The following is a 25318-nucleotide window of genomic DNA, read 5'->3' on the forward strand; positions in this document are numbered from 1 at the left end:
CGGGAGGTGTAGGAGAGCTTTCATGTTAGTGACACTTGCAGTTCTTTGGTAGTTGGTGAGAATGAAACGGGCTGAGCGATTCTGTATTGCCTCTAGAGAATGTGTGAGGGTGTCATGACCAGGGTCCCATACTGATGATGCGTACTCAAGCTGTGGACGAATGTAAGTTGTGTACAATAAGAGTTGTAGCGATGATGGTGCTAGGGAAAATTTCCGACGAAAGTATCCCAGTGTACGAGTGGCCTTTGAGGTTATGTGGTCAATATGAGTTTTCCAGGATAGATTGCTGGCAATGTGAACCCCCAAGTATCGGTACGACGTTACACATTCTAGTGGGATGTTATTTAGCGTGTAGGTGGGGCAGATCACGGCCAGTAGAGAGCTATACGGAGTAAGGATAGTAGTTTTATCAGCTGTATAAACTTGGACATGCAGCAGCACCAGCAACGCGCAGACCTGTTGTCGACACCGTCGGCGTTTTGCCCGCGTTCGAAGCGAACGCGCGCGGCGTTTTTATATAAATACGTATTTGGTGCCGCAGCTAAACGTCACCTCCCCTCCCTCCCGTCCCCCACAGCCTTTCGCGCGGCGGAAAAAGTTGCGTTTGCTCTCTATATATGGAAAGGAGGAAAGAGACGCTTAATTCTGCAGCCCTTCAGGGAGCACGGCGCAGAATGCGCGTTTGCTCTCCGACGTGCGTTCGCTCCCCGTGAAAGCGCGCGTCCCTCGCGCCCTTTCACTCGCACATACAGCGTCCGGAGCACGGCGACGATTTCATCGCCGTTGACGTCTACGGAACCTCATGGCGACGTCGACGGCAGAAATCTGCTTTGGAGTGCCCACATAATTGCTATCGCAATAAAACTAAACAGTAAGAAAGGCATCCATAACGGCCAAATTCCTGGGGGAGTTAAAGAAAAAGATGGTTTCGCAGCATACAGCTCAGCACTCGTTTTCAAAAGAAAAACCACAAAACAATAATCAAAACCGCATGATGGGTGATGAGGCACGTGTGAACATTGGGAACACCCTCCGACGCGTTCCGGTAAAGATTAGGTTTGCAGTTACTTCGAAATGGATTGACGTCGTTCAAAACCCTCCTCTGAAGTGCAAACCGTATAATGTATGCTAAGGACGTCTGGGAATGATGGGCGAAGCACGTTCCTTCTTCCGCGTGTCATCATCATCATCAGTCTATATTTATGTCCACTGCAGGACGAAGGCCTCTCCCTGTGATCTCCAATTACCCGTATTCTGCTAGCTGATTCCAACTTGCGCCTGCGTGTGTTTCCCGGTAAAGATTACGGTTGCGTAAGCTACTCCGAGTGGAAAAGTACCCAACAGCATAGAAATCACGTAGTGACGTCACCACAATCTAGCAACTCATTCAGTTCATTCCAGGCTACCATGGGCAGACCACGGAAAGTAAAGACGCAAGAGCAGCTTGAATATAATGTCGTTGTGAAGTAATAGAGGGTGTGGTTAAGTACATTTCACTTTTCTCTGGTTTCAGTGTTTGTGGACCCACGTGTAATAATAGAAGTGACGTCACAAAGGGTAATTGTTGCGGGTGTCGTTTACAGCTTCACTATCCTACCACTTTCACTGCGTGGATTGGAGCCACAGTTTTTAAGGATATAGTTTGGAATGAAATCAGGACCGCAGATGCAGAACCAGCTCTAATACTGAGGAATAGTGAAATAACACTCTGCTCTGATATCATCGTCATCGTCGTCATCATCATCAGCAGCAGCAGCCTATATTTACGTCCACTGCCGGACGAAGGCGATCTCCAATTACCCGTGTCTTGCGGTAGCTGATTCCAATTTGCGTTGCGCCTGCAAATGTCATAACTTCATCACCACATCTATAATCGGATACAACTTAAGACAGAAGAGGCCCCGCCCAGATGACCGAAGCGCAGCAGCCGATTACCTCCGCAACTACAGAAATAGTCCCGCTGAAGCGACTCGCCCCAGCTTGAAGCGCGAGCTGCCATGTTCTCCGTCAGCGGGGACACCGGCCGTCCGGCTCATGACGTAAGTCTATCATCATCATCATCAGCCTATATGGCTGGTGTCTATAGCCACGTAAGTCTATAGTGGGTGCCCATTGGCGGAGGCTCGTATGCATCCGTCTTTGAGGGGGAAAATGCCGCTGCCTTCTAAAGTTGTACCCGACTATAGTTTTCCGCCGTCCTCGACTGCGCTTCCCTTCTCTTGGTATCCATTCTGTAACTCTAATTTTTCATTGGTTATCCATCCTACGCATTACATAGCGGGTCCAGCTCCATCTTTTCCTCTTAATAACAACTAGAATATCGGCAATCCCCGTTTGCTCTCTGATCCACACCGCTCTCTTCCTGACTCTTAGCTTTAGGCCTAACATTTTATTGCGATAGCAATTATATGTGTGGTGTCCGGCCTATCGCCACAGTCCTTAATGCGCAGGCGCGCAAAAAGAATAAAAGGCGTGCGCCGCAATCTGCGCGTGGGCTTATCTCGACCAGCCACGCACCGATGAACATGTGGCAATAAACGTCGCTTCGCCCCTGGAAACTTGTCTGCTCCTTCGCATGAACCACGCAATACAACAACTGGCGACGAGGATGGGATTTGAAGACGTCGTTCTTCAGTTTGGAAGGCAAGTGTTTCCGAAATTCACTCGGTGAAGAAGACTGTCTTTTTGCAGTTCACGGAGCCTGTGACTGTCGTCATGACGGGGGCCGAGGCAGCAGTGACGCACTTCGCTGGGCGACTGGGCCAGCTGGAACCCTTTGACGAGTCCGCCAGCGATTGGGCTTCGTACGAAGAGCGGCTTACGTCGTTCCTGATTGTAAACCGAGTACCCGACGGCGACAAGGTACACGCCTTTTTGAGCATTATCGGTCCGAAGGCCTACGGGTTGTTGAAGTCATTAACAGCTCCCGAACTGCCTTCTACGAAGAGTTTCGAAGACCTCAAGAAAGTTTTGAGCGACCACCTGTCCCCGAAGCCGTCCGTCATTGGAGAACGGGCCAAGTTTCACCGGAGGTGTCAACGAGAAGGCGAGTCCTTATCTAGTTATGTTGCCGAGCTTCGTAAACTGTCGCAAACGTGCGAATTTGGAAGCGCCCTTGACGAGTCCCTTCGGGACCGCTTCGTGTGCGGCCTGCTACGAGAAGACATTCAGCGAGTGCTTTTCACGGAAGATAGCAAGCTTACGTTCCAGAAAGCGGTGGAGCGCGCTCTGGCAATGGAAGCGGCTAAGGAGAGTGCTGCTGAGGCACGCAGCACCGACGCTGCAGTCGGCGATGTTCACAAGGTGCAAGCAGAGACGCAGAAAACATGCAAAAGCTGCTTTCGCTGTGGTTCGCCAAAACACACGAGTGAAGCATGCCCTCACTTGGACGCAACCTGTTTCAGTTGCAAAAAAAAGGGCATATCCAGAGAGCTTGCCGAAGCAGTGGTAAGACTTTTTCTAAGAAAAAACAGACGAAAAAGAATGTGAAGATGCTGACGGTTGTGTCGCGGAAAGCTTCGACCCTCAGTCTAAACGGCGTGTCGGCAGCTCAGAGCGACCCTGTCACCGTGCAGATGACCATCGACGGCGTATTGGTGAACATGGAGCTAGACACGGGAGCGGCTGTTTCCGTCATGCGTCACCAAAGACGCAGTTCCGTCAGCTCTTTCCATCGGCTGTACTGGAGCCTACGACAGTTAAACTTCGTACCTACACAGGAGCACTGGTACGACCCCAGGGAGTCTCTTCGGTCAACGTGCAGCACGCCGACCATTCTGCAATTCTCCCACTTTACGTCGTAGACCACAAGGGACCACCTCTACTGGGCCGGGAGTGGCTGCACGCCGTCCGGCTGGAGTGGGCGAAAATCTGGAACCTGAACAACATTACAAGGTCAGACACTCCTACTCATATCAGCGTAAAAAAGAGGCTAGACGCATTGCTGGCGAAGTACCAACTCCTTTTCAAAGACGAGTTAGGCACGATAACGGAAGAGCGCGCCGAACTTTTTTTTAAACCTGATATGAAGCCGAGATTCCTAAAAGCCAGGAACGTTCCGTTCGCGTTGCAAAAAGCTTTTGACGCTGAATTGGCTAAAATGGAACAGCTGGGAATTATATCGCCGGTTACGACGTCAGAATACGCTACGCCTGCGGTACCCGTAATCAAGCAAGATGGTAGCATACGTATTTGCGGCGACTACAAGACGACCGTTAACCCGTGCCTTGATGTCGACCGCTACCCATTACCGAAGGTAGACGACCTGTTCACAGCCTTGTCGGGAGGTAAGCACTTCTCGAAGATTGATCTCAACCGGGCCTATCAGCAAGTGGTGATGTCAGAGTCGTCAAAACAATACCTCACGTTGAATACGCAGAAAGGATTGTTTGCTGTTAATCGACTCGCGTTTGGAATTTCGTCCGCTCCCGGGATTTTCCAAAGAATAATTGACACCATGCTGAAGGGTTTACAAGGGGTTTGCTGCTACCTAGACGACATTCTGGTGACTGGTAAAAATGATGAAGAGCATTTCATCAATCTGGAGGCTGTGTTAAAACGACTTCTTGAAAGAGGCGTTCGTGTCAAGAAAGAGAAGTGTTCGTTTTTCCAACAGGACCTTTGCTACCTCGGACACAGAATCAGCGCACAAGGCATATCGGCAACGACGGAGAAGGTTGACGCACTCCTCAAGGCTCCAGCCCCTAAAGACAGGCAGCAGCTGCAGTCGTTCCTGGGAGTCGTCAATTTCTACGGCAAGTTCCTTCCTAACCTAGCAACGGTGGCGCAACCATTTTTCAGGTTGCTACGTAAAAACGCCACGTGGTGCTGGGATGAGTGTTGCCAGGAAGCATTCACCAAGATAAAGAACTTGCTAGCATCTCCACCAACTTTGGCGCACTACGACCCGTGCAAACCATTGCAGCTATCATGCGACGCATCGCACTATGGTTTAGGCGCGGTTCTTTCTCATGTTTTAGATGATGGCAGCACGAAGCCAATCGCTTTCGCATCGCGTACCTTGACCGATGCCGAAAAGAAATACAGCCAGCTCGAGAAAGAGGCCCTTGCAATAATTTTTGGTGTTAAGAAGTTTCATTTCTACGTTTACGGTCGTTCGTTCACATTAGTCACCGACCATAAACCGCTTCAAACCATCTTGGGCCCAACAACCGGCATTCCGACTATCGCAGCAGCGCGTTTGCAGCGATGGGCTGTCACATTGTCCGCTTACCGGTATTCGCGTATCTTCAGAAAATCAAGCGAGAATGCTGAAGCCGATTTCTGCTCGCGCCTGCCGCTATCAATTGTGAAAGACGAAACACAAGAAAGAGAGGAAACTTTTTATTCATTGCGGTTGCAATCAATGCCAGTTTCAAGCCAGGACATTGCTCGAACAACAGCTCGGGACCCCTTGCTTTGTAAAGTGATAGATTGCATAAATGTGGGGTGGCCGGCGTCTGTGACTGAAAACGATTTGAAGCCTTTTTTTGACAGACGCAACGAGCTCACAGTTCACCAAGGCTGCATCATGTTCGGGATGCGAGTGATCGTGCCGGCAAAGTTGCGCAACTTGCTGCTGGACGAACTCCACGAAGGGCACCCAGGCATCGTGCGCAGCAAGCAACTGGCGCGCAGCTACGTGTGGTGGCCGTCCATCGAGGCGGACCTCGAGCATCGTGTCAAGGCCTGCGTAAGTTGTCAAGAACAACGTTGCGAGCCATGCAAAGCGCCCCTGCATCCTTGGTCTTGGCCGACAGCACCATGGCAGCGCGTACATATAGATTTTGCTGGCCCCTTTCTGCACGCAATGTTTCTTGTAGTCGTGGACGCGCACTCCAAGTGGCCGGAAGTGTTTGTTATGCACTCGACTACGTCGGAGGCTACAGTTGACAGATTGAGAGAGCTGTTTGCACGCTTTGGTTTCCCAGAAACCATTGTCACTGATAACGGCCCGCAGTTTACTTCCGAAGAGTTCAAGCTTTTTGTAAAAGAATTGGGCTGTCGTCACGTGCTTACAGCACCGTATCATCCGAGCTCAAACGGGCTTGCAGAGCGTTTTATTCAGACACTTAAAAACGCTCTTCGTAAATCTAGCGGAGCGGACACATTACAACTGAGGCTTCACAAGTTTTTGCTTACCTATCGCAACTCGCCCCATACGACAACAAATGAGTCACCAGCAAACTTGTTACTAGGACGACGGCTGCGAAATAGACTCGATGTTGTCAAGCCAGCGGTGGGAGGAAGGGTTGCATATAATCAGTTCAAGCAATCCGTGGCTCGCCCACGTCGTGATCGTGACATGGCTGTCGGTGACCAAGTGATGGCTCGCAATTATCGAGGCAGACCAAACTGGGTCCCTGGTGTTGTTGTGGGGCAGTCCGGCCCTTTGTCTTTTATCGTTCGTGCTACCACACCCAGAGGCAGTTTCACCTGGCGTCGTCACAAGGACCAGCTGCTCGCGCGGACCACGGATCCGGACCGCGAGGCATCTGACCAGGAGGGATGCGAGTTCCTGGCGTTTCCACCAAGCGTCGACCCAGTGACATCCTCCGCTCCTACCACCAGTGGTCCTGCCGCTTCGCAAGAGATCCAGACGGCGGGTGCAAGACGCTACCCGACTAGAGACCGTCGACCACCGGACAGATATCAAGCTGGAGTTTAGCTTGGTAACTTAGCCAATATAAAAGGGGAGGGATGTGGTGTCCGGCCTATCGCCACAGTCCTTAATGCGCAGGCGCGCAAAACGAATAAAAGGCGTGCGCCGCAACCTGCGCGTGGGCTTATCTCGACCAGCCACGCACCGATGAACATGTGGCAATAAACGTCGCTTCGCCCTTGGAAACTTGTCTGCTCCTTCGCATGAACCACGCAATACAACAATATGGACACTTAAACTGGATTTCTGCCGTCGGCGTCGCCGTCGCCGTGAGGTTCCGTATAGATAACATCATCGCCGCGCGCCGTATGCCCGAGCGGTAGCGTGCGGGGGACGCGCGCTATCACGGAGAGCGAACGCACGGCGGAAAGCAAACGCGACCGGCGCGCGTGGGGGCATGGGAGGGAGGGAGAGAGGCGGGGTGACGCTGCGCACCGGGCGGCGCAAGGGGAACTTCCCACTCAAGCACCCACGCGCAAGCAAGGCAGCGGGACGGCAGCGCCGGAGGGAGCGGGGGGGGGGGGGGGGGGGGCGCACTTTTACTCGGCCAACAACCGCGCTCGTCACTCGCCGGCCGCACTGTCTCTTATCTCCACACGGCTCTGACCTTTTCTATGCGCTGTGCATTCGCTGCTCAGTTTCCGTTGAAGCGATAGACCGCACGATACCTTCGCCCGCTGCGACGTATATGCGCTTGCTGCCAGCATTTTGACAGTCGTTGTCTGCGGTCATTCAGTGTGATCTATTTATGTTTGCTTGTGCGCGCTCACACCACGCTTGTTCATTCAGTTAGTAATAGTCGGGCCACATTTGCGAACGCACGCTACACATGCAATGCTGCCCGGATCGGCAGTGCAGCGCTACATGTGTGTCCCTTCGCACGCGCTGCTCACGGGAAGCGCTTCTCATCAATACCACCGTTTCACACGCGCCTTCTCGTGGTCATCGAGTCTCTCTTCATGTCGGTCTACTTACGCCGCAGCACACATGCTTACTTAATCAGCTCATGTTTACTACAATTCATATTGCTACCAAAACCGCTCACCTTATTTTGTGTCACATTGCTGTGTTGCTATCGCATTCATTGCTTCGCCCTTAGGGCGAAACTGTGACATTTTTTCGTTCCATCGCTCTTTGTGCGGTCCTTAACTTGTTCTCGAGATTCTTTGTTAACCTCCAAGTCTTGTTGAACATAATCTTTGTCTTGTGCATATTAATCTTCAACCCCACTTTTGGACTTTCTCGGTTAAGGTCCTCAATCATTTGCTGTAATTCGTCTTCATTGTTGCTGAATAGGACAATGTCATCTGTAAACCGAAGGTTGCTGAGATAGTCGCCGTTGATCCTCTCTCCTAAGCCTTCCCAGTCTATGAGCTTGAATACTTCTCCTAACCATGCAGTGAATAGCATTGGAGAGGTTGTGTCTCCTGGCCGAACCCCTTTCTTGATAGGTAAATTTCTACTTTTCTTGTGGAGAACCAAGGTAGCTGTGGAATCCTTGTAGATATCTGCCAAGATATTCACGTATCCTTCCTGTACTCCTTGGTTACGCAATGCCTCTATGACTGCTGGTATGTCTACTGAACCAAATGCATTTTTATAATTTATGAAAGTCATATAGAGAGAGGTTGATTATACTCGGCATATTTCTTGATTACCTGATTGATGACATGAATATGATCCATCGTAGGATATCCCTACCTGAAGCCAGCCTGTTCTCTTGGTTGACTGAAGTCAAGTGTTGCCCTGATTTTATTGAAAATTATATTCGTGAATATTTTGTACCATACTGAAAGCAACGACAAGGTATGCAGAGGGTGCGGAAGTGAAAACCCGCCGCAAGACCACGAATGTGAAGCAAAATGCAAGCTCTGCGGCAAGAATCACCCTACGGCGGATCGCAAATGTGAGGCCAGGTACAAGCTACCGTACCTAGTGAAGAAACGCCGCTGGGAGAGGGCCAGAAGGGAAGAAGAAGAGGCGGAAGCAGCGCGCTGTCTCCATAATGCCAAAGAAACAAAGGGGACATATCAGAACAGCCAAGGACCATACGGAGGAAAACAGTCAGAATACAACAAGAGGGACAAAAGCCAAGATACTCGAGGACGAGACAGATCGGGATCCTTCCCTAGACTCAACAGAAGAGAAGAGGGCCGCTCAACGTCACGTAACAGATCCCACAGTGACAAAGAAGAAGCACACTCCAGCAATGGCCCCGGTGGATCCTTACAGGTGAGCTGGGCGAACGCAGTCTCCGGGGCACGCGCGGGGGCCGAGGCTGCTTCTCAAAGTAAAATAAGGGAGCTAGAGAAAGAATTAGCACAGATTAGGCAGATGATGGTACAGTATAATCAAAGTAACGCCGCATTAAAAGAGGAGAACAGAAAGCTCAAAGAGGAGAATAACAGATTTAGGAAAGGAATGGCAGAAAACCGAGAAGTGACACAAGTTGTATCGGAGGAAAGAGAAATAGATATGGAGGAGGATGTAGCTACTCCGGCTAAGCGTAAAGCCACGGAAGATACAGTGGGAAACAGTGAGAAAAAGACCAAACCGGTCAGTGCACTTCCAGAGCGTCAGGAAGAAGTCGAGCAAAGAATCGAGGCAAAAATAGAGGAAATGGGCGCAAGAATCATGCAACAAATACAGCAGCAGCTTAATTCGATAGTGACCCGCATCGCGGATATAGAAACAAGAATAGCGGCGTGGGGACCACAATCCAGTGGGGGTGGTCCCATCAAAACTACAGGCAAGCCCTACATCAAACCCCGGGTACTAACCGAGGGAGCAGGAAAACTGTAATGCCGCCATGGATAGACGCGATACATACAGGATCTGGCAATGGAATTGTAGGGGATACCGCAGAAAAAGATTCAATCTACAGCAGCATCTGATTAACAAAGAAAGCCCAGATATCATAATGATACAAGAAACACACGGAATAGCAAAATTATCAGGCTACAAACCATTTAGTGGTGCCGAAGGAGAGACGAAGGCCATAACCACTCTTGTAAAGCGAAACCTTACAGTCGTGCAACACGATACGGAAATAAGGGATATTGACAATATCTTAATAGAGATTATACCCACACGGAAATTAGCAGATAGCCTTTTTATCCTCAACGTTTACAGTAACCCGCGGTGTAAAAAACACAAATTCCGAACACTATTTCGTAAAACGCTCGCCATAGCGGGTAATCGTGCGGTGGTAATCGGAGGAGATTTTAATGCTCAACACGTGGCATGGGGCTATAAATTCGAGAGTCCCAAAGGCAGAAACCTCTGGCTAGACGCGCAACAGGAGGGCCTAACCCTCGTAACCGATTCTTCAACTCCTACCAGGAGAGGCAACAGTGTTTGCGTCGACACTACGCCAGACCTTACTTTCACAAAAAACATAAGCGACACGCAGTGGATAAATACACAGCAAGATCTGGGTAGCGACCACAGTATAATAGAAATAACAATCAGGGCAGGACCGCACAAACACAAAGGCAAGAAGCTCAAAATTGTCGACTGGGATAAATTCCGGAACATTAGAAAGAATACCAGCGGGGAAATTAAAAACATCGCAGATTGGACTGAACAGTTAACGAAAGACGTAACCGCGGCTACACAAATAGTTCCACCAGAAGCACACTTAGAAGTCATAGACAGTAGGCTCCTGCACATGTGGGAGGCTAAGGAAGGGTTGCAAAGGAGATGGAGGAGTCAGAGACACAACCGGGCAATCAGAAGGAGGATAGCCAGATTAAACAGAGACATAGAGCAGCATGCACAACAGCTATGTAAGCAGCAATGGGAGGAGACATGTAGTAACATGGACAATCAATTAGGGCTAGCAAAGACATGGAACCTTCTCAGGTACCTGCTACACCCAGAGGAAACTAAGGCGGTATGCAAGCAAAATATTAACAAGGTAATTCATGCCTATGGAGGTTCAGAAAAAGACTTTCTAGAGGAGATTAAAGAGAAATATATCTCCCAGGCTAGACCGGTTATACACCCAGACTACACAGGGGTAGCAAACAACGAACTTGACAGGGAAATTAGTGAAGCAGAAGTAAGGGCAGCCTCGCAAAAACTTAATACTAAATCAGCACCCGGACCAGACGGAATCACAAATAAGACACTCAGGAACCTAGATGATGAGTCTATAACAAAATTGACAGAATATATCAATGAATGCTGGAAAACCGGCAAAATACCACAACAATGGAAGACGGCACACGTCATCTTAATACCTAAACCAGGCAGGCGCTTACAGCTGGAGAATCTGAGACCTATATCTCTCACATCTTGCGTTGGAAAGCTGATGGAGCATGCAGTTCTAGCGAGACTAACTAACTATCTCGAGGACAGGGACCTATTTCCCTCTACGATGCTGGGTTTCAGAAGGAATCTTTCCACGCAGGATGCGATGCTCCAGCTTAAACACCAAATCATAGACAACCCAGGCAGATTCACTAGAGCCATCCTCGGCTTAGACTTAAAGAAAGCATTTGACAGTGTAACACATCAGACAATACTCAGCAGCCTTGAAGACCTAGGATTAGGAAGGAGAACATACAATTATGTTCGAGACTTCCTAACCGGCAGAAAGGCAAAGATCACCGTGGGAGACCTCGTCTCGGAAGAGATTGAGATTGGTAGCGCCGGCACACCACAGGGGTCAGTGATATCACCGTTGCTGTTTAATCTGGCATTATTCGGATTACCAGCGAAACTAGAAGAAATTAAGGGCCTTAACCACACTATATATGCCGATGACATTACCTTATGGGTAAAGGAGGGTAATGATGGGCAGATAGAAGAGATACTCCAAAGTGCGATTGAAACAGTCGAACAATACCTAGAGGGAACCGGATTGGTTTGCTCGGCGGAAAAATCGGAATTATTATTGTACCGGCCAACTCGCAGGGGCCGTAAACCAAACAGCTACAGGGGGGCAGACAATGTAGAAACGGACATACAATTGAAGACTGCCGATGATAAACCCATATCTAAGGTTGATAAAATCAGAGTTTTGGGACTGCTCATTGAAGCAAAAGGCAACAATGGAGAAACCATTAGGAAGTTGGAAGGGGCAGTATCTCAAGTTATGAGGTTGATCAAAAGGATAGCCAACAGACACAGTGGAATGAAGGAAGGAAACATGATCAGACTGGTACAGGCGTTCGTTATCAGCAGGATCGTATACGTCGTACCCTACCTTAGATTGTACGCTGCAGAAAAGATTAAATTAGAATGCCTCATTAGGAAAATTTATAAACAAGCCGTAGGACTACCAATCAGCACTAGTACCGACAGGCTATTAGAATTAGGCCTGCACAATACAATAGATGAGCTCATAGAGGCGCAGCGGATAGCGCAGTACGAACGCCTTTCGAAGACCAAGACAGGAAGACACATACTAGAAAAACTAGGTATTGGGTACCATACTCAAAACGGAACCAAAGTGGACATCCCGAATTGTGTCAGGGATACGATAACCGTTCCCCCATTACCAAAGAACATGCATCCCGTGTACCATAAAGGCAGAAGAGAAAGCAGAGCAATGGTCATACAAAATAAATTTGGGAATAGTAAAGACGCAGTATTTGTAGATGCTGCTAGATACAAGCACAGGCGCGGCTTTACAGCCGTAGTAATTGATCATGAAAAGAAGTGCAAAACATGCGTTACGGCAAGCACAGTAAATATCGAGACTGCGGAGGAGATAGCTATTGCGCTAGCACTATCACAGACCGAAGCGGACGTAATAGTCAGTGACTCTCAGGCGGCAGTACGAAATTTCGCTAATGGCCGAATCTCTCCTGAAGCACTACGAATCCTAATGGCAGGTACCAAAAGTCAAGAAAAAGATGTTTATTCTATATGGACACCCGCTCACACCTCCGCCTCGCCAGGAGACAGCAATAATAATAAGACGGCGCATGACGTGGCTCGAGGGCTTACGGACCGAGTCACGGCCGATAATCGGGCCGGCACCTTAGCGTCTCCTGAGAACGAGGATGGAGAGGAGTGGGAATGGAAGGATCGTATGACCAGATTTAATGACATCACACAACACTACAAATTGCAAAGGTGCATTTTCCCACCACCTCACCAAAAGCTCAGCAAAAAGCAGTCTGTCGAATGGCGGCAATTACAGACCAGAACTTATCCGAACCCGGCGATCTCACATCTCATTTACCCAGACATGTGCAAGACAGACAAATGCAAGAACTGTGGTTCTAGAGCCAATCTGGAACATATGCTATGGGAATGTCGAGGCATAACAAACAATAATGGGGATGCAGCCTCTCGCGATCGCCTCCGCGTGCGCTGGGAGACTGTGTTGCTCAGCTCTGCCCTTGACGATCAACTTTGGGCTGTCCAGCGGGCCGAGGAAGCCGCCAGGGCTCAAGATCTCCTGGCCGTCACCTAGGCGGGACCATTTGCCCGTCCCACAAACGCAGGGCCATTAAATAAAGTTATTTGACTGACTGATACTGAAAGCAAGCTAATGGGCCTATAGTTCTTCAATTCTTTAACGTCTGCCTTCTTATGGATTAGTATAATGTTGGCGTTCTTCCAGTTCTCTGGTACACTTGAAGTCGTGAGACATTGCGTATAAAGGGCCGCAAGCTCTACAAGCACGATATATCCTCCATCTTTGATTAAATAAACTGGTATTCCATCTTCTCCGGCAGCTTTTCCCCTGGTCATGTCTTGCAAGGCCCTCCTAACTTCATCGCTAGTTATAAAAGCCTCTGTATACTGTTCATCACTACTTCGAATGAAAGTCGCTGATGAACAGTATACAGAGGCTCCTTCGATAACTCTAATATATATATATATATATATATATATATATATATATATATACATATATTGTAAGACGACGCCCGGGACGAAGGCAGAGCTCTGGTATTTTAACAGAACGCGTGACAACGTGACAACCAACGAGCACCAACCCGACAAATCATGATGATGATTATAAGGATGGGTATATACAGATGAAGATCATGATGCGCTGCACAGTTAGCGCTCACCCTAACCCCCCCCCCCCCCTCACGAAAGCTGTCGGCAAGGCAGCGAGTCAGAAACGGTATGAATGCAGCAGATACGGCTTCAGGCAAGAGACGTGAATGATTTCAGTGCTGTGGCAACGGCGGTCAGTAACTGAGGTAACAGGAGCCACGCGATAGTTCACGGCAGATGTTCTTTCAAGTATGGTATATGGGCCGCGATACCGGTGAAGAAGTTTTTCACAGAGCCCCGGCACTCGAACAGGTATCCACAGGAGCAATTCTTCGCCTGGACGGAATGAAATGACACGACTGGTCGCATCACAACGGACTTTCCTCTTGTCCTGAATGGTCGCGGTGTTGGCGCGCGCAATTTCGCGGCAGTGGGCGACGCGGGCGGAGAACTCCACTGGTAGAGATGCGGATGGAGCAGAAGGCGTCGAGAGAAAAGTGGTTTCAAAACAAAAGACAGTGCACGGTCGTACACGAGGAAAAAGGGGCTGTAGTTTGTTGTGCGTTGAACGGCAGTATTATAAGCAATCGTGACGAAAGAAACTATAGTGTATAGTACAGTGTCCCAGTTTGTGTGGTCGGGTTTAACATAGATGGAAATCATGTCGGACAGAGTTCGATGGAAACGCTCGGTGAGGCCATTGGTTTGGGGATGATACGCTGAGTTAGTCTTATGGATGGTGTTTGAGGCCTGCAGGACTTCATCAAGAACATGGGAAAGAAATGTCTTGCCACGGTCACTTAGAAGAACACGAGGCGCACCGTGGCGCAAGGTAATGGCCTGCAGGACAAACTCGGTGACTTCAGAGGCCGCACCAGAAGGAAGGGCTGCCGTCTCAGCGTAGCGAGTGAGATGGTCCACGGCGGTGACAATCCAGCGGTGACCCACGGGTGTAAGTAGAAGGGGTCTGTATAAGTCGATACCCTCGCATTCGAAGGGAACGGACAGGCACGGCTGTGGTTGTAAAGGGCCGGCGGCAAGAGAGGTCGAACGTTTCCGATGTTGGCATGACGCACACGAACTGACGTACTTGGCAACACTAGTAGACAGGCCAGGCCAAAAAAAGCGAGCCTTAATGCGGTGGTAGGTTTTCTGAACTCCTAAGTGGCCAGCCGTTGCGTTGTCGTGAAACGCCTGTAATATTTGCATTCGGAGTGAGCGAACGACGACTGGGACCCATCGGTGACCGGTAGAGTGGTAAACTTGCCGAAATAATGATTCATCATGAATTTTAAACCGTGCAAGTTGTCGTCTTAAGCGGCTCTTGGGAGGACGGGATAAGCCAGTGAGCCGGTCGACAATTGTGCAGCAGTATGTATCTGCACGTTGGAGGGAGGCGATGTCTCCTGATGATAGATGACAGAATATATATATATATATATATATATATATATATATATATATATATATACAGGGTGTGCCAACTATTAAGCAGCAGGATTTAAAGATATGGTAATGCCACGTAGCTGGACAGAACCGAGGCAATGTTGTTTGCCGTCGCTTGGAGATACTCGTATTATTTTTTGCATTTCACCTATTTCCATAATTAGTCGAATTTATTAATCAACTTCTCAAATATTATAATTAGATGAAAAGTGCCAATGAGAAAATTGTAGAGCAACATGAGAAACTACCGATACAGCTTTCTCGTGCTCAATACGTGCTACATAAAATTTTTATCCCATATAGGAATCTGTGTGTGTCAAAAGTGAAAGCGAAAGCCAAGAAGCTTTGTAAACGCCTGCGTTTAGATGTAGTTATGAAGGGTATAGGTGCCAGCAAGCTTGATTGCCTTGATGTGTTCTTTAGTGTAAAGACACACAAGATGGACGCACCTTTTCGAGCCATTGTTTCTGAAAGCAGCACCTGGCAAAAATGTTTAGCATTGTATCTTGAAAAAATGCTCAACATGTTGCCAATTCAGGACCCGTTTCTTGTAAATAACTCTGATGTGGTACTGGATTACTTTAGGTCATCCACACCTAAGAATATTAAGGCCTTCTCTGCAGACATAGCAGACCTGTTTTATTCCTTACCGCATTCAGGTCTGCTCTCCACTGTTCAGTGTTCTATTGACACTTTTGGAAACGTTGCCTTCACGAACGCAACCGGGATGTCGAATGACAGTTTCTTAGAGCTTCTTAGTTTTTATCTTCGGTCTACTTTCATTCTGTGGGAAGGGCAGCCTTATATACAGAATGAATGAATTTGCATCGGATCCTGTATAGCTCCCATTCTCGGCGATATATTTTTAGCAGAACTAGGCAAGAACATGAGTGGTCGGCTTCCAGATTTTAAGATTCTCAAAGTTTTTAGATACGTCGATGACTTTTTAGTACTACTTGACTGCAGATTTGACTGTTTTGATTTTTTAACCACTGACGCACTTTCCTTTATACGCGAGGGTTTATCTCCTTTAAAAGTAACGCATGAACTGCCGATTGACGGAAGCATTCGCTTTCTTGACATTAAGTTTTTTATTTTGCAACGACCATGTACGCTGGAAGTACGAGCCTCGCGCGAACAAGCCAATTCCGCTCAATAGGAGTGAAAAAAATTACACCATCTTCCCGAGGGGAACCATGGGCTGATGCGGAGCATCGCGGTCGTTATAACGGCGTTAATTACGTTGTTATTACGGTGTTGTTAACGTTGTTAACTTGGTGTTATTACGTTTTTATTACGTGTTAACTTGCGTTGGTCACCATCACATCGCGTGAACGCCGTGCTGCTGCTCGACGTTCTCGAACCGACGCTGCTTCACGTTGCCGAAGCTCAGGATCCGCTGCTCGACGTTCACGAACCAACGCGGCTTCACGTTCTCAAAGGGCGGGTTCCGCCGCTCGCTTCGTACGTTTACGTTGAACTTCACGGTCCCGAACCTCAGGTTCTGCTGCTCGACGTTCACGAACCAACGCGGCTTCCCGTTCTCGAAGCTTAGGATCCGCTGCTCGACAATGACGTTTCGAAGCGGCTTCGCGTTCTCGAAGCGTGGAATCCGCTGCTCGACGCTAACGTTTCGAAGCGGCTTCGCGTTGGCGAACTTGTAGTAACTGTAGGAAGCGTGGAAAGCATGACACCTAGTTGTGCGAACAAGAATGAACGTTTATTCAAGAGGCTGTAGTGGCTTTATACCCGCGCCAAGCGACTGCAGCATGCTCAATTACAAGGCGTCCAGGCACGTGCTGTGATCGACGTCCTTCGGCGCGTGCCGCTGGCGGCCTACGATGCCGCACTTCCTCCCCTCTAAGTTAGAGCCTGTCCGGGGGCTTACGAGTGCGGGTTGAGCGTCTGAGAGGAATAGGTTCCGTTGTAGACACTGGGCTCGCTGTGGGCTCGATGCAACCTCCAGACGCTCCCATCTCGGGCTGCCCAGCTTGCAGGGCTTGGCTACTTGTTGATTGGGTGTCACCGGATGAGGATGGCCTTTCCTGCGAAGCTTGCTCTGCGGCGAACTGCGTTTCGCAATGTTCCTTCTTAAACGGCGTCGACGATTCGCGTGGTCGTACCTGATCGACGTGCCTTCGCTGCACCCCTTTTGGCGTGTCGACGGTTAACAAACGCTGGCCTTCCACAGTCGTCACGGTTCCCGGTAGCCACCTTTGACCAAGCTGATTATACTGTCGAGTCCACACTTGTGTTCCAGGAACAAATTGTTACACTCTGTTACTCGGGGCGCCGTTGACGGTAGCACTCTTGTCCGCTCCATCCTCCTCTTCAAAGTAGGTGCTTAGGCGAGTTCGAGGTTGGAATCCCAACAGCATTTCCGCTGGCGACTGCTCTTCTCGGGTGGGTGTGGTCCTGTAACGTAACAAAATTTGGCAAGTCGACTTTGCAAAGTTCCCGCTTGGCTTTTCTTTAAACCCTCTTTGATGGTGCGTACTGCCCTTTCCGCCAACCCGTTCGATTGAGGGTAGTATGGGGCAGTCGTTATGTGGCGCACCCCATTTTCCCGGAAGAACCGCGCTGTCTCAGCGCTGGTGAACTGCGGACCATTATCCGACGCGACAGTCCGTGGCAGGCCAAAGCGTGCGAAAATACACCTAAGTGTGTCTACTGTAGTTGCCGCCGTCGCAGTCCTCAGGGGCACCGCCTCTATCCATTTAGTCTCCGCGTCTACGAGAACGAAGATCATATGCCCTTCCAGGGGACCGGCGAAATCCATGTGTAAACGGCACCACCGTCTGTTCGTCTTCGGCCAGTTTGCCGGGACCTGCGCTGTGGGCATGGGCAAGCACTGCACGCATTGGGGACACCGTTTTACCAGCTTCTCAATATCCTTGTGGGTACCAAAATATTGAGCGCGCGATGTTCTTCATTGCAGTCATGCCCACTCCGACGAACACTCCGACGAAGGCCGGTCGTCCGGCCGAAACGTCAGTCAGTAAATATGCCATAAACGTTCGTCCTTTTTTTCCTTTTTTGAATATATATATATATATATATATATATATATATATATATATATGTGTGTGTGTGTGTGTGTGTGTGTGTGTGTGTGTGTGTGTGTGTGTGGATTAATGAAATCCCGGCCGTGGCGACCGGATTTCGATGGGTGCAAAATGCAAAAAGGTCCGCGTGGCATGGATTAGATGCACTTTTCAGAACCCCAGGTGGTCTAAAGTATTCCTGAATTCCCCTTTTCGACGTGCCTTCTAATTATATCGTCGTTTAGGCAAGTAAAACCCCCGAATTGATTGACATGTATTTTTCTCTATAGTTTCTTCGAAATCGGTAGAAACTTCTAAGTTCTCTGGAACGCAAGTGGTGACTGGAAGCAATAATATTGCTACATGCATATTAAGTGTTTATTCTGGACGATGCGCGCGGGCGCCTAGACGAAGAAGACGAACTGCTCTGGGCTCTCGAGCTATCGGCTGATCTGGCCAGCGCTGCAGCTATCTTTGGTAAATATACTCAGCTTTCCGTAAATATAAACACTCAGCTTTCCTGTTCGCGTCATGGCCTTAAAGGGACACTAAAGAGAAACAAGAACTTCAGCTGGAATAAAAGAGGGACCTTCAGGAATGCATGCAGTTTTTGTTGAGTGCAAAAATATTAGTTATTAGCGGAGAAATTCGTAAACAAAGACCAAATATCTCTTCCACAATTTCTCTCACCCCATATTTGGCGCTAAAGCAGTGTCGTCACAGATTTCATTGCTCTCAGCGAATCAGAATGCGCCATGATACGTCCACGCTTGCGCAAACGGCCGAGGCGCTGGATATGCATCATGGCTGCATGCGTGGTCGCTGCGTTTGCGTTCGCCGCGATGGATACCGTTGCTGCCGCTGAACCTTGCAACGAAGAGCTCGCCAGGGAAGCAGGACTGCATTTCAGCGATATTCAGTGAAACGGAGCGTGAAATGATCCTCCGTGCTCGAGCGGTAGGAGTTTCCGCGTGCGATGGCGGTGAGCCGCCGGCCGCGCCGGCGGAAAGCAGAGCTTCGTTTTCGTCGACGGAAGGCGAAGCGTCCGGTCCGCCAGGCGATGATGTTCCCGACAGAACAAGCGTAGAATCTTGCGCACGTACTCGGTATGGTTATTTCGTGGCTTTATTTAATGACATTCAGCACTCACCGAGCCGCCAGTTTGCTGCTGCAGGGGCACCGGTAGGGGGTTTGATGAAGGCCGCATTGAGGGAACAGCTGCTCGAGAAAGGACTGGCCTCTGGGGCACGCCAAGATACTTTCCGAGGGAAAGATTATACACATAATCTGAGGGCGAGAAATGCAGAGAGCACACCATCGGTTTCTCTGGCTCTTTTCCCGTTTTATCGTCGGCAGAGCACTGAGCCATTGCGAACGCCAGGGAGCCGGTGCTCTCCGCGCGACACCACATGAAAGGACACAATCGAGTCAACACTGCCGCTGCCCCTGAGCAAGCACCTCGGGCCATTTATACCGCCCTCAACAGTACACACACAAGGCATTTTCTGGCTGTTTCCCGCGAAGTCAACGTTTTTCGAGCCACGCAACATGCGACCAAACACCGCAGAGCGGAACAGGCGCGCGCGACGATGCATTGACCAAAAACGAAACTATTACGGCCGCATCCATCGCCATGCCGTTTTAGGGGCGAAGTTCCTTATAGCGGCACCCGTTCGTTCCCGTCGTCGTCGTCGTAGTAGTAGTGTGTAACCAGTCTGAGAAAAATGAGAAAAAAATGGGTTGATCCCTCTTATATAGGAATCGGTATAGAACACGAAAGTGAAACGTGTCTTCACAGAAGTAGTGTAATGTTTATTGCACATTGATATATAATGTCTATTGGTGTTTTGTGGCTAAAGCGCCCTTAGGCGTTGATGCACCCACGCTGACGCCTGGTGGCACGTCTCCTCCATCACGACTACCAACGTCGATGACCATGAGCAACCGTCGTGCATATGGAAGCTGCACTACGCTGCACACGCTAGCACAACGCGAAAGACGAAGCACGTAACTGACACACTAATACAACGCGCAAGACAAAGCACGTAACTGAATCGTCACCGAGTCAAATCAGCGCGTACAGCGCGTCGTAATTGCAGCCTCCGCGATCAACTTCAGAAACATTTTCAGAGCTAATTGCGGAGGCCACGCTCCGCTGTGCTGAGTACGGTGAACGCCACCTAGGTGGCGTTGGTAGTGCTTCTTGATGCCAGCGTCCCTTCGAATGCTGGCATCGAGGCGTCGTAGTGCTGAGACCACCGAAGCGTTCACTGTCGGTGCGCGTTAGTGTCATAATAGACAGTTTTAGCAGAGCGTTGCTTACGCTCCGCTCCGCTAACATTTCACGCACACCGTTGGCTGCAGGAACTGCGTTGATTTGGCTTGTTTGACAAGCGCGTCTCCCAGAGACGCCAGCCACGCGCGCTCAGCGTGGCTGTAAAACGACAAATCAACCAGTAGACGCAGCCTAACGCTCCGCTCAAATAGCTTCGTAGCGGACCGTGGGCAGCGTTCTTCGTTCCGCTGCCGATATAAGCGTTGTGCGCACGCGCATTAGCGTTCCCGCTTGCGTTCCGCTGAGCGGCTCTGCGCGAATCGTTAGGACACGATGGTCTGAGCGGAGCGGGCCGTGAACGCTCTGCTAAAACTGTCTTATGCAGTACTTCTCTTTTCTGCTCGTAGGCGGCGGCACCGCCCCGAGCAAAAGCGCGGGTACACGGAGGAGTGTTAGATATATAAGGCGCGTCTGTGTAGCTCTCTGCAAATGCGTTTGTGGCGCAATGGGTTAAACGCTCGGCGATGTATCGTCGCGGACCGAGAGGTCGTGGGTTCGATTTCCAAATTTTGCATGTTTGTGGAACTTTTTCTTCTGGTTTCTTTCTTTGTATTATGTTCTCTGACGTATTTCCGTGACGGAAATACGTCAGTGAAGTCTTGGTGGACCCCGGCATAAAACACTTTCGTGTTAAAAAAATTCCGAAGTTGTGTCCGTAGCGCGGAATCGAACCAGGGACCCCTCGCTTCCGAGCGCGCGGCGTTAGCCCTCTACGCCACGAAGCGGACATGGACACACGCACCACGATGGCAATAAATACCCAACATTAACGAAAGGCCGCGTTGCTAGCGCGTTTCTAACGCGTTTGTGCTAGCGCGTTACGGCCCGTGTAAGAAGCTGGTGTAAGACGCTGTGGCCTCTCCGCCTTACCTTCAACGCGTTGCGAACGCGCTGCCCAAAGCGGTGGCAAGTCAAGTTCAAGTCGAGGAGCGTTTATGAATACGGGGGGTATACTCTCTCGGCAGTCATGTGATGGCGTCGGCAAACGCGGTGCACGTTCCGGCATGTGTTCGCGGTGCACGTTCCGGCATTTCAGCATGGCTGCGTCAGACGCTGTGGCCGCTCCCCCTTACTAGAGAGTACTGCACGTTTGTAACGCGTTTGTGCTAGCGTCCCCTTAAGCGGGAGATCCGATGATTCCCTCCGGAGCTTCGCCCACTCATCATCATTCACCCCGTGGATATGCTGTGAATTTTTTTCTTATTTATTTAATTTTGTGCTAAACTTGTACTTCCTTGCTTGAAACGGTTTAAAAAGTTGGCAAATGCTGTTTATGTACGTTTAAGGTGTATTAACAGCGATAAATCGCTCTCGACCAATCGCGACCGGCCGGCTTTTGTAATCTCCGATGTCACGAACGTGTAGTGCGGGAATTTCGAAGGGGCGTTAGCACCTATCCTTCAGTTTTTCGCTTTTTTCTCGCTTATTAAACATCTGTTTGCAGTAAGAATGGTATGGCTGTGATCGTGAAATTATAATCTACCATTTAAGCTCAACTTCTGGTTTAGTGTCTCTTTAATTTACACTATCTATCATAACAAGGAAACCTGCCGCGTTGCTCGCTTTACTTTGACTTACGTCCAGAGATCTACCGGAATAGATTTTACCTAATTAGCCAAATGGTGCTTTCCGCATTTGTTAGTTCATGTTAACATTTCATCCTAACATGCGTGTCGGGTACTGGTCAGACACGTTATGGCGATACAATTAACCGGTGTCTTTTTAAGAGCAAAGCTGTTCATGCCGGCCGTTAGCCGTTAGTCGTCCTCAAAAAATGTGGGCCGATCTTGGCGGTAGTGCAGAAAGGGTCCAAGCACAATGGCACATACACCTGTGAAATAGCGAAGCTGAACCTGGCCAAGTCTGGCTAAGCATGGTTGGGACTACTTAAGCTTATGCAGTCATCTATAGCCAATTTATATCAAATCAATAGCTAATCGATGAGTAATCAATCAATTCTGGAAAATGCTGGGGATGACTTGGTAGTGCTCAGCCTAGCCCAAATACGTAGTCAATACCCTGCGATAGCCAATCGATAGCCAATCAATATGTAATTATTAAATGTTATCTTCATCCTGAAATATCTCTTCCGCGTAATGGCTTATGCCTACAGATAAACGTTGCGGTGTTTTTCTTTCAGCGCTATTGTGCCGCGGTATTGTCGCTGAAAAGGGGGAAGGGGAGGGAAAAAAACTACCGTTTCGTGAGAGTACGAGTTATGTGCAGATTGTGTACTTTCTTTCTTTTCTTTCTTGTGCTCGCCTCTAGTAGTCATTCAGCCATAGATGCTTTTGGAGTATTTTCATAAAATACTATTGTTGTTATCAATCTTGTTGACTTGAATGATTCTTGTGTATATTTATTCTTTATGAAATCAATGTACCCACTCCTGCGATGGCTTCCAAAAGGCAGCCGGCAGTATCTGAAAAATAAATAAAAAAAATTCCATAAAATGCTGGGGATGACTTGGTCATCATCAGCCTATATTTATGTCCACTGCAGGACGCACTGGGATCTCCCTGCACGGGGATTCCTGCGCTAGCTGATTGCAAATTGCGCCTGCAAATTTCCTAACTTCATCACCCCATCTCCATCCTCGACTACGCTCTCCTTTTGGTGGTATCCATTCTGTAACTCTAATGGTTATCCATCCAATGCATTACATGGCCTGCCCAGCTCCATTTTAGGTGCGAAGCACCTTATGCGCCTTGGCTGTCGGCGTCTCTTGTCGTAGTCACGGTAAGCAAGCGGCTCGTGCTTGTGCTCGGCACGCTCTCGTGCCACTGCTCCCTAATGGGGAGGCCGCGTTTACGGGGTCACGAGCCATTGCTGAAGGCAGTAAAAGCCCATTAGCGGTGCATCACTGCATGCACACCTTCCCATCTGCAGGTTTCACGTTGCTGGAGCTGCATTTCGCTCAATGGGTCAAATTGCACTTACGCATAAAATTTAATTCACCGCTCAAACCGGGCCTACGACTTAACTCGTGCTAACTTTTGCTTTAATTTCACCCACACAGCTAGGTTGGTGTGTTACCTTGCACAAGTGTCTTGCGCAAGTGTTTACCTTGCACATAGATGTACTGTGCATACCCATTGGGCGTCAGGGCTGTTGTTCTTTTGTAAAGAGCGACGATGGAAATAATTTTTTTCCCTCTTAATGTCAACTAGAATATCGGCTATCCCTGTTTGCTCTCTGATCCACACCGCTCTCTTCCTGTCTTTTAACGTTAGGCCTGACATTTTTCATCCCATCGCTCCTTTTGCGGTCCTTAACTTGTTTTCGACCTTCTTTGTTGACCTCCAAGTTTCCGCCCCATATGTTAGCACCTGTAGAATGCAATGGTTGTACACTTTTCGTTTCAACGACAGTGGTAATATCCGAGTCAGGATTTGGCAATGACTGCCGTATGCACTCCAACCCAATTTTATTCTTCTGTAAATTTCTTTCAAATTACCAGGCTCCGCTATGAGTAATTGACCTAAATAAACGTACTCCTTTACAGACTCTAGAGGTTGACCGGCGATCCTAAATTCTTGTTCTCTTGCCAGATTATTGAACATTATCTTTTTATTCTGCATATTCATCTTCAATCCCACTCTTACACTTTCTCGGTTAAGGTCCTCAATCATTTGCTGCAATTCGTCTCCATTGTTGCTGAATAGGACAATGTCATCTGCAAACCGAAGGTTGCTGAGATATTCGCCGTTGATCCTCACTCCTAAGCCTTCCCAGTCTAAGAGCTTGAATGCTTCTAAGCATGTAATGCATAGCATTGGAGATATTGTGTCTCCTTGCCTGACCCATTTCTTGATAGGTAACTTTCTACTTTTTCTTGTGGAGAACCAAGGTTGCTGTGCAATCCTTGTAGATATTTGCCAAGATATTCACGTATGCCTCCTGCACTCCTTGATTACGAAATGTCTGTATGACTGCTGGCATCTCTACTGAATCAAATGCCTGAATGTTAGTGCTTAGCCTCGCCCAAAAACGTGGTCAATACCTTGCGATAGCCAATCAAAAACTAATTGATAATCGATCAATAATCAATGAATTCCGGAAAATGCTTGGGATGACATAGTAGTGCTTAGCCTAGCCCAAAATTCAGGACTCAGGTGCCCATCAGCTCCGCTGCCTCTAGCATTGCGCCTCTAATGCAACTTACGGATTTATGAGCTTCTCCCGGTGCCCTCGGTTAACTAAACAGAGTACCTTCTTCATGTGATTCGTGACATGTATGGACCACGTAATAGATTACATGTAGGTAAAGTGTAAAGTAGGTGGCTTAATAAATCACGTGCTTTTAGCGTTACGGGCGCGTTTAACGACAAGCGTAAAAGTTTAGCCCGCTGCTCGGGCGTAAATGGAAATGCCACCAAGATAATATTTAGGAAACACCGGATAACGCAACGGCAAAGTTTTGTGCAAAGCTAAAAAAATTCTTAATAAGGTGCTAAAAGTGTGACAAATACGCTTTCAGCTAAGCTTGCCAATGTCCTAAAGTACGTTACACCAAGTTTATATTTTGTGGAAATTGGGGTCATATTAAGTGCGTTCTGTGGCAACACTTTAGCGCTCCTATAATAATTGGAAACGCTGCAAGCAATTACTGAACCCTTTTTTGCTATGTTATAGAAGGTTCCCCGGTGTTTCACGTATGCCTGCAATCCAGAGAATTATACGCGTGTTTTGTGCGTTATGTAGTATTCCGCTTTCCAGAGAGAACCACGAACGCAACCGAGATCGAATGTAGAAATAATGAAGTGGCGCTGTGTTTTACCAGCGCTGTGGTAAAAATTGGTGGATAAAAGATGACCGACGATTACGATACTCCGTAATACGAAATTTGAGCGCAACTGTGTACGT

The sequence above is a fragment of the Dermacentor silvarum genome, chromosome 7 (assembly GCF_013339745.2).
Source record: "Dermacentor silvarum isolate Dsil-2018 chromosome 7, BIME_Dsil_1.4, whole genome shotgun sequence".
Classification (NCBI taxonomy): Eukaryota; Metazoa; Arthropoda; class Arachnida; order Ixodida; family Ixodidae; genus Dermacentor; species Dermacentor silvarum.